The 10,648-nt window shown below is 43.9% G+C and overlaps 1 pseudogene; it reads right to left on the bottom strand.

Annotated features, from left to right (window-relative positions):
* Positions 1-1,634: 1,634 nt before the first annotated feature.
* LOC138165468 (RNA-binding protein Raly pseudogene) lies at positions 1,635-3,070 on the bottom strand (annotated as a pseudogene).
* Positions 3,071-10,648: the final 7,578 nt, after the last annotated feature.

Genomic DNA, 10,648 nt, shown 5'->3' with positions numbered 1-10,648 from the left:
TACTCTTTCCTCTGTAAGGTTTTGCAATGGCCTTTGGTCAAAAGTCCTGCAATGATTGACATAACCATATAGTATAATTTCATGTGAATGTCTTAAGTGAGTCTGAATCAGAAGGTGGTTTTGAGACTTTCTCCTTTGCATCAAAGTTTTTCAAATACCATCAGTAATTGCAGACCAGCATTGGAATGTTGAAGTTCTCCAAGTTCACCGAGTCTCAAAGGGTTAACCCACTTTCCTCAGTTGGGATTTGAATTGCTTGTCAGGGCTCAGGTCACTAGCATTGTTAAGTGACAAATGTCTTTCTGAAAATCCCTCGCATCTTTTCTTGTGATGTAAAGTTCAGTGACTGCCGTAATAGGGGGTTGTTGTTTAATAACTGTTACATTTATTCTTCAGAGAATTTGCAGAGATGCCCTATTGCTCCGAGAGGACTCCCTTGGCACCATACTTTGCATTTTCTTTTGCATAATGCCTACAGATTTAGACTCACTGCATTCCCAGTTGTCTAGCTTCTGTGTCCTTGGTTTACTTGTAAATCTCCTTTTTTTTCTAGTAGCTTTGGGTAGCAGCTGGGGCATGTCAGTGAGGTCCCTGATCCATAATTCCAGCAAGCCCCCAAGAGTGAGTAGATAAGCCAATCCAGAGTGACTACTACAGGTAAAGTGATGAAGCTGGTACAACTTGGTGTCCTCAAGAGGTCATGTAATGTTTTCTATTTCTGTTCTTCATGATACTCTTTTTGCAAGTTATAAACTTCCTATAAGGAATGGTATATCAGCAATGCCATATTCACAATGCCTATGGAAATTACAGATATGCTGATATAATTATCCATCACAAAATACATCAGGCTTGCCATATGGGGGAATAAGCTAGAAAATTTATTAAAATACCAAAAGACTGAGTCCCAAAACCAGAAAGTGAAAGCCATCAGAGTAGTTATGACATTGGCACAGGTAGATAAAGTAGAAAGCACCCACATTCTCAAGCCTTTAAAACAGAACAGGCTACCTCAGACAAAGGTCCTCCTCTCCCCACTCACAGCAACCACCCAGCATCCAGGAAGCATGCTCCCAGCAGCTCTGGCCCCTGGCAGTCCTCAGCAGGAGTCCTTAGCAGAAATTCTGGCTGACTCAAAAAGGGCTTTGCGCTGCCACCGCTGCTGCCTCTGCTGCTGCTGCCGCCGTCGCCGCCACTGCTAGCCACCGCAGGAACTCTAGTTTTGGCTTCCGCTTCCTCTTGCTCCGCCCCTTCCTGCTATGTCAGCAAGTCCAATGGGGCATGGAAGATCTTTAAATCCCATAACCCTTACGTTCAGCCCCAACATCTTTCATGTCCCTTACGTGGCAAAAATACAGTAGGAATAACTGATGTCAACAAAATTTCACAACAATATAACAAGAATAGCACACAATAAACACAGAAAACCATATTTTAGGGTGGGGCTTGAGCACAAGCTCCCCATCATTCCCCCCACCCCGAACAAATGGGGCCCCAAAATCTTGTGGTAAGGGGTGAAGGTCTCTTCTTCCATGGCTACTTGCTGCTGAAACTGGATGTAGAGCTGTCCCTGTCCTAAGGGGTCCCATTTGAGAGGTCAGTTTTGGTTTTTTTTATAAATGATAGTAATTATTTATTAATAATAATAATGGTGACCTAGTGGCACGGCTGAGCACTGGGGAAGGAGCATTGACAATAAGGCAGGAGGCAGTGGATGGAGCTGAACTTGGACACAGAGCTGGGGTCAAATCCTGCTTGAGACATTTATTGTGTGATCTATCCCCTCTGGGCTTCAGTTTTCCCATTTGTAAAATGCTCTGAATCTATGATCCCTTCCTGTCTAGTAGGCCAGAGACAGAGGGGGGAAAATATCTCCATCAGCTTTAAGATGAGATTTATGGGCTTCTCCTGGTGCAATTTAATGCTTCTTTAGTTGGATGCAAGACGCTGAGGACATTTCATCATTGGGGAAAGAATCCTGGGTTGTCTAGGGAAGGATGGGTAGTGGGTGGAGAGGGTTAATGTCTTGGGGAAGGAAAGGGACATTCTTGGTGGCTTAAGAGGTCCTAGACACCATTTCAGGCCATTTACTGTAGAGTCAATTCATCCAGCTCTGTGTATCGGCTGTTGTCCAAATCTTCGAAATCATCCTGTGCCAGTGCCTCATCGCTGTCCTCCCCAGGCAACAACTCTTCCAAGGGCGTCTCTGCCTCCGAAGCCATGTCCTCCTGAGTGGTCTCACTTTTCTTGCTGTCGTTCTTCTTGCCATCTGTGCCAGGACTCTGCTCCTCCGAGATCTGGTCCAGCCGCCCCAGCAGGGCCTCAATGTTGTACTTGATCTGGGTAAGTTCTGCCTTGATGGTCTGCAGCTCAGAACATTTCAACTTTAACTTTGATGAGCTGCTGGAAGTGGTGGAGCAGGCAAAGAGTCTGACAGGCAGAGTTGCTTTGAGGCGATGGACAAGAGGGATGGTGACCCGTGGCCGCTTCACAGGAACCACCCTGGGGACTGGAGATAGACAGCCCCGGGGCTCGAAAAGCCCATAGGAGGCAGAAGCTGCTCTCTTGAGTCCTTTTGGTCTATTGGGTTTACGTTCTCCAGCCATGTTGATGTCCAGAGTCTGCCCTGCCAGCACTCATCCGTTCTCACCCAGCACAGCAGCCCGGGTGTGGTGCTCACTCCAATACTGGACAAAGGCGTAGCCCTTGTGCACAGAGCAGCCGGCTACGCAGCCGTACTTGGAGAAGATGGTCTCTACGTCTGCCTTCTTCACCATGGCTGCATTTAAGTTCCCAATGAAGACCCGAGACTTGAGGGACTTGCGGTCATTCTTGTTGGTGATGTTGCTTGTATGCACTGTCAGAGACATGGTGACAACCCAGCGAGGAAAGGTCAGGAGCAAAAAAGGTTCCGAGAAACAACGAGAGGTGGAGGCGGGGAGGAGCGAGGGCCGGGTGGAGGAGGGGACCGAGAGGCGGGAGCCACTGCCAGTCTTGCACAGGCTGCAGAAAAAGCCCAGGGGCGGGGGCAGTAGAGGGAACTAATGCAGGGGTGGGGGCCAGAGAAGAGGTGGCTGCCCCCCGTCGCCGTCGTCATCGCCGCTGCCGCCTCCAGCAGGCCCCCCCCTCCCCCCAGCACACCGCTGGGGAGCCTGGACGCACTGACCAAGAGGTCAGTTCTTAATATGCTTGATGCCAGGTCCAAGGGTGACACATCACAGTTGCAGACAGGGGGTGACATCCAGCTTAAGCTATCAGGGATCTACAGGTGGAGGGTACCAAGCCTGCGGAAACAAATCTAGCAAACAAAGTGAACAGACAAAAAATCAAGAAGAAGCAAAGAGACAATAACCAGACTATTGTAGCCTCACTCACGGTAGAATAAGTGAGTTAAGGGTACAATTTTGTAATCATCTTCTCCAGAATAAACAATAGTTACAGTGTTATCCCTCCCATGTGCTATAATCTCTGCAGCCTTTGGAACATCATCTGGCTTCCGTTTTACCCATACTTTAGCTCCTGATTTTATTCTATCAGTAGAACCAAATCCTTCAGTTCCTGTGACAGTTATTTTGGAAGGAGGGTCAGTTTTTACAAGTGGTATTGTTTTACAAGGAACAATAATCACTTGAACTATCCTATCATTTTTGTGAATCTGTATGGGCCCTTCACCTAAATTCTGGAATGTTATGACAATTTCTCCTTGATAATTAGAATCTATTACTCCAGCCGATACATGTATCCCTTGAGCTGCTAATCCTGATTTGGGTAAAATATGTCCAAAGTGTTTTTTAGGGATTCTTATGCATATCCCAGTGGAGATTTTTCTTATTTCTTTTCTGTCCAACCAAAAGTCCTCTAAACAATGTAAATCATACCCCACCGAACCAGGTGGTTCTGGGTACGGTGCTGGGACATCTGGCCTCAAGGTCCAATACTCAATATTTGGGATCTTATGTGTTTGTTGTTTTCTAATTTGCAGATTGGGGGTCATCATTCTGGCTAGAGGTGTATTTCCTCCCAATGGTCTATTATTCAAATTACGCAAAGCCATGAACAAATTATCCTTCCAATGTTGATATGAATTATTGGAACTTAACTTCCTCAACTATTCTTTCAGTAATCCATTCATTCTTTCAATTAACCCAGATGCTTCTGGATAATATGGAATATGATATATCCATTCTATATTGTTTAGTATACAATACTTCTTCATTTCATTGCCTTTGAAATGTGACCCATTGTCACTTTGAATCTGCATTGGGGTTCCATAATATAGACTTATGAGATCTAGAGTTTTACAAGTGTTTTTCTGGGTTGCATTCTTATAAGGACAAGCTACTAGTACACCTGAATAGGTGTCAATACAAGTACATATAAATCTGCATCCTTTATCCAGTGGTAGTGGACCGATATAATCTATTTGCCAGATTTGGGCTGGGACTTTTCCTCTTGCTATCTCTCCAGTTACTACCCGAGGAACAGTTCGCTCCTTTTCCAATTGACATATATGACATTCTTCTGCTATCTGTTTTAACAATGAATGAGAGATACTAATACCTCGATCTTGTGCCCACTGGTGTGTGGCCTGGACCCCCAAATGGCCTGCTGTTTGGTGGACCTATTTTTCTAATACCGGATCATCAGTTGTTGTCAAAGTAGGGACAATATGTTCAGTAGCAATCTTTGCCAGTCAATCAGCATGAGCATTGTACTCACGTTCTGGTGTGGTGGGGGGCCACGTGAGCATCTACATGAAAAACTGACAAGTCAGTGACCAAAGACATGTTCCAGATATCTTCCCATAATTCTTTGCCTCAGACTTGTTTGCCATGAATTTCCCAATTTTCATTTTTCCACATGGGCATCCCTGTAGCCAACCCATTAGCTACCGTCCATGAATCAGTGAATATATGACACTGTCCTCCTTGTTCTATTTTGATGGCTTGATATTCTGCCATAAGTTCAGCATATTGGCTACTTCCACCTATCCCAGTACTTTCCAAAGTCCTTCTAGTACATGGGTTATAGGCCACTGCTTTCCAATGTCTTTTTTGGCCCAAATATTTTGCTGTCCCATCAGTAAACCATGCATGTCTCTTTTGTTCCTCAGTTAATACATCATATCCCTCATTCCATTTTACAGTGGACTGTACCAACTGTTGCTTTGGCTCAGGGGGTGTGTCATTCCTCTCAATTTCTATGTTTGCTACAGATTCATGTAGAGCAGAGACTCCGCTTTTGTCTGTTTTCGCTCTATTTTGAATATACCACTTCCATTTGATTATACTAGCCTCTTGGGCATGTCCAATTCTGTGAGAAGCTGGGGTACTCATTACCCAGGTCATAATTGGGATTCCAGGTCTTAATATCACTTCATGGCCCAGAGTCAGTTGTTCAGTCTCCACCAAAGCCCAATATGCCGCTAACAACTGCTTTTCAAAAGGTGTATACTGGACTCCAGATGAAGGGAGTTTCCTACACCAAAATCCCAAAGGTACATTTCAGCTTTGTTGTTTTTGCCATAAGCTCCAGTTTGCATAATCATCTTGTACAGTCACTTGCAATTCCACTGGACCATTTTGCATGGGCCACAAATCTAGGGCCAATTGTATGGCAGCCTTGGCTTCTTCAAAAGCTTTACTCTGCTCAAGTCCCCAATCGAATTCATATTTCTTCCATGTGACTCTATATAAAGGTTTTAAAATCTGTCCCAAATGTGGAATGTGGTGCTTCCAGTATCCAAACAATCCTATGAACTTTTGGGCCTCCTTCTTATTGGTAGGGGTAGGAAAATCCTGAATCTTTTGTCAGGCTTGAGGAAGAATCTCCTGTAGCCCTTTGTTCCATTGTATACCCCAAAATTTCACATTTTGAGCTGGTCCTTGAACCTTTGCAGGGTTAATTTCCCACCCTTTACTTTTCATATGCTCAATTAGAAGGGTCAAACTCCTTTCCACTTCTTTCGCATCTTTTTCCTGTGTCATGATATCATCAATGTAGTGGGTAAGCTGTACACCAGGTAGCTTTAATTCATCCAACTGTTCAGCCACAATCCTGTGACAAATAGTGGGGCTATGTATGTACCCTTGTGGCAAGTGGGTGAAAGTATATTGTCTACCCTGCCAAGTGAAAGCGAATTAGTCCCATTGTTTAGGGTCTATTGGGATGGTGAAGAAGGCATTTGCCAAGTCAATAACTGCATACCAAGTCCCATCATCTTTCTGGATCCTTTCTATTAAGGTGATGGTATCTGGAACAGCAGCATACAAAGAAGGAGTCACCTTATTCAACTGTCTATAATCCACAGTCATTCTCCATGTCCCATCTGATTTTCTTACTGGCCAGACAGGATTATTCCATCTTGTGGTTGTAGGGACTAACACTTATGCTTCAACATATTCCTTTATAGTAGTGGTAATTTCATCTTGCCCACCTGGCACACACTACTGTTTTAAAGTAATTACTTCAGAAGGTTCAGGTAAAGTGATTGGGTCCATTTTTAGTTTTCCCACTAAAACTATATTAATTCCTATCTTCCTCACAGCAAATCGGTATCTCCCTTCAGGTAAATTCAGAGTCATGCCTCTCAATACATCTATTCCAATGATGTATTCAGGAATGGGTACAACCACCACAGTATATTCTTTCTTAGGTAAGTGCCCGATTTTCATTATTATATTAACTTGTCTGGCTGATATTTCAGCGCCTCCTAGACCTGTGATGGTAATAGGAGTTCCATGTTTAAACTTATCAGGGTTTCCATAGATAAGTATGGCCTCAGCCCCAGTATCAAGCAGTGCCCTAGTCACAGTAGTTGATCCATTCTTCCAATAGATTGTTAAAGCAATATGGGGTCTGCAATCTCTTCTGCATATTTCTTTTATCTGGGCTGGGGCTTGGCCTATCTCCTATTCCCCCTGAAGGTCGGGCAAACTTGGATACAAAGATTCAGATTCAGAAATACCTGCAGGGGTGGTTCCTGCTTCCCTGTTCATTCTAATGATAAGTACCTTTTCTTGATACAGCTTATGCAGCTCTTCAGTTGGAATACCATATATTCTTTTAAAGTCCACCCCTGCTCTTAATAGAGCAGTAAACAGTTCCCTTCTTGTTGGTCTATTTTGTCTCTGAATCCTCTGGCTGTTTACTCTTCTCTCTTGAGGCAATTAGTCTTTTTCCCATTCCCCTAAATCGCTTAATTGTGAAATCTTATCCAGCACCTCTGAAAGAGGGTGCCCTATTTCTCCAATTAATAGAGTCAGAATTAGGTGCTTATATGCAGGAGGAGCCATCTTCACTATGGTATTTCTATGAGGAACTCCTAGGGGGGTATCATAATATGCATTTGCATCTCCAATCATGATAGCAGTTTTCATTACCTCCTCCTTTAGCTTTCTCATACAGTCTCTTAAGTGAGTACCAGGGTCTGTCTCCCCTAGGCCACATAGATTCAGTAGGATATTGCTTTTTGCATCCCTCTGCAGCTAAGGCTAGCAGATTAGTTCTGTTGCTGCCTCCTTGCATATGGTGATCCCTAAAAGCCTGGTGTACAAAAGGATTCTGACTGATACTTATGAATTTTAAACAGTCCTCATTGTCCAATGTTATTCCTCCAGCACCTTCATCAGTGATTCTTACTATCCAAGACACTAAAGACTCCCCCATTCTTTGGGTAAATCTACTCAATATATCAGTGATCTCCTGTTGAGTGAAATCCTCAATTATCTCCCTGGACTCTGTTTTGCCTCGGTGGTTCTCCTGCCTTCTTCTTCGTACGGGGAGAGCTTTTACATTAGGAGACTCCTCATCTAACCTTGCTCCATTCTCCTCACACACATTCTCCTGGAAGCTGTCAGGGCAACTCTGCCCAGCCTGTACAAAAGCTGCATGCACATTCGTTCTGCTAGTTTTTTGCTTCCTTTTAGCTACATGAACAGTAGCTTGCTCCTGGACCACATGAGTCCCTCCAGTTTGCTCTTCTGAGTGCTGTGACACAGAAGAATCCTCAGGCAAACCCAGACTCCCTAGCCATCCGAGCTCTTTCCTCCAGCAGCTTATCCCTACTTTTACACATAATGCAATAACTTGTTAGCAGCACCCAGCCTCTCCTGCACACTCCTGCTAGTTCTTTGCCTGGTTCTATGGGTATTCCTTTCAAACATCTTTCCAAATCTCTAGGTTCTCCCTCTTTTAGCCTTGGTTTCCAGTTTTCACAGGGCCCTGTGCTTTTGGCCCATTCTCTGGCTAGAGAGGAATAAGGCAAATCCTCCCATCCTGGAATAGCCATTTCTCCCTCTAAAGCCCCACTGCTTCCAAATAGAGGCCTGACATCTTTGTGATCCCATCCTCGTCGCCAAATGTATCAGCAATGCCATATTCACAATGCCTATAGAGATTACAAATATGCTGATATAATTATCCATCACAAAATACATCAGGCTTGCCATATGGGGGAATAAGCTAGAAAATTTATTAAGATACCAAAAGACAGTTCCAAAACCAGAAAGTGAAAGCCATCAGAGTAGTTATAACATTGGCACAGGTAGATAAAGTAGAAAGCACCCACATTCTCAAGCCTTTAAAACAGAACAGGCTACCTCAGGCAAAGGTCCTCCTCTCCCCACTCACAGCAACCACCCAGCGTCCCGGAAGTGCGCTCCCAGCAGCTCTGGCCCCTGGCAGTCCTCAGCAGGAGTCCTTAGCAGAAATTCTGGCTGACTCAAAAAGGGCTTCATGCTGCCGCTGCCTCTGCTGCTGCTGCCGCCGTCGTCGCCACTGCTAGCCACCGCAGGAACTCTAGCTTGGCTTCTACTTCCTCTTGCTCCGCCCCTTCCTGCTACGTCAGCAAGTCCAATAGGGCATGGAAGATCTTTAAATCCCATAACCCTTACAGAAGGGAGCAATGCAGAGTCAGAGCTCTGTCCTTACTTTTTCCCACCTTGTGAGGAATGTACAATATAGACTTGAAAGGGCCTAGGCAAAAGCTGCTAGTAACAGATTTATCTAGATCATACAAAGAGCAGCAGGTAGATGTAATCAAGTAGAAAAGAAGAAATGTGAGTGATTCTCATTTTTTCTAGTCCTCTCCAGATGCCATTAAAGAATGGAACTGGGAAGGAGGGGCCTTGCTTCTTGTCTCCAACTTGCTCCAATCACATCTATTCCCTAGTGAGAGTTTTCACTTCTAACTTCTAGGGGTTGTAGAATTTCAGAACTTAGGAAGGAATCATGTAGAGATCACATAGCCTGATCCCTTCATTGTATGGGTTCCTCACCGGTAAACCTGAGGTGCAGGGGGTTTAAATGATTTGGCCTAGATCACCTAGTGATAGAGTGTGCATAGGCAGGTCTTGAATCCAGTTCCATGCTTTTTCTGCTATACCATTCTACTTTCAAAGTCCCTAAAGATAAAGATAATATTAATTTGCTAATTAAAATGTAGCTGTAGCACTCATTTTATTTTGCTTTGTCCATAATTTTAAAGAGGTGGGAATTTTGTATCCATCAAAGTCAAAAGAAAATAGTCACCTAGAGCTTTAGATTACACAGAAGAGAGTGGTATGAGGTAGGGCTTGGAAAGATAGCATGGCTTCAAGTTATGAGGACCCTGAAGGCCAGACAAAGGAATTTGTCCTTGATTTAGCATCAGGAATCCCTGAAGATTTTTGAGCAGATATGGCGTGACCAGGGTCATGCATGAAGTTAATTTGAGCAGCAGGGTTAAACACAAACTGGAAGGGGCCAGACAGTGGATAGAGGAAAACTTGCCATGGGTGTTACTGCATTAATCCAGATGGGTGGTAATGAAAGTTTGAACTAGGATGGTGTCAGTGGGAACAGAGAAGTGGGTACAGGTATTAGAAATACTGAAAAAGGTAGAACATACAGGGCTTCTCTATTCTATAGGCCTTAGTAATCAATTTGATAATGAATTTTTTTATAAAGGTGTGTGTGTGTGTGTGTGTGTATGTGTATTACATTGAAGTTAGATGCTCAGTGGGTAGGGTTCTGGTCCTGGAATGAGGAAGATCCAAAATAAAATCTGGTCTCAGATGTTCATTAGGTATCATGACCCTGGGCAAATCACTTAAATTCTGTTGTCTTCAATGGTAAAATGGAGAGGATAACAGTTCCTAACCTCTAGGGTTGTTGTGATGATCACATGAGATCATGGTCCTAATGCATTTAGAATACTGTGTGGCACAGAGTAGGCACTATAGAAATGTTTATTCCCTTCTCCTACCTTTACCCTAAGTCAGTTGCCTGATGTGTTCATTGTACCTTCCCATCTCTTGTACCTGCCTGCCCCATCTCTCTGCTCACAGGATCACAACCCGAGTTCTGGCCCCTGACACCTCTCTCCTGTGCTATGATAGCAGTCTTCTGAGTAGTTTCCTGTCTTGTTTCCTCCTCTCTAGTCTATCACATAGCAGCCAAAGTAATTTTCCTGGAGCCTAGATCTCATCATGGAACTCATTAGTGAAGTAAACTTCTATTATTCCTTATTCTGCTAGGATCTGGTACAAATTCCTTACCTTATCTTATCTTACCTTTGTTTATTAACACTGTGACAACTACCATTAAACCATCACTCAAATCTAGATAGGCTCAGCTAAAACAATCACTTAAAATTGGCATTGGTAAA

Source organism: Petaurus breviceps, unplaced genomic scaffold (genome assembly GCF_028583685.1).
Source record: "Petaurus breviceps papuanus isolate PSGF00001 unplaced genomic scaffold, PetGlider_PUasm1.0 209, whole genome shotgun sequence".
In the NCBI taxonomy this organism is placed as follows: Eukaryota; Metazoa; Chordata; class Mammalia; order Diprotodontia; family Petauridae; genus Petaurus; species Petaurus breviceps.
This window is presented reverse-complemented; position numbering and strand designations above follow the sequence as displayed.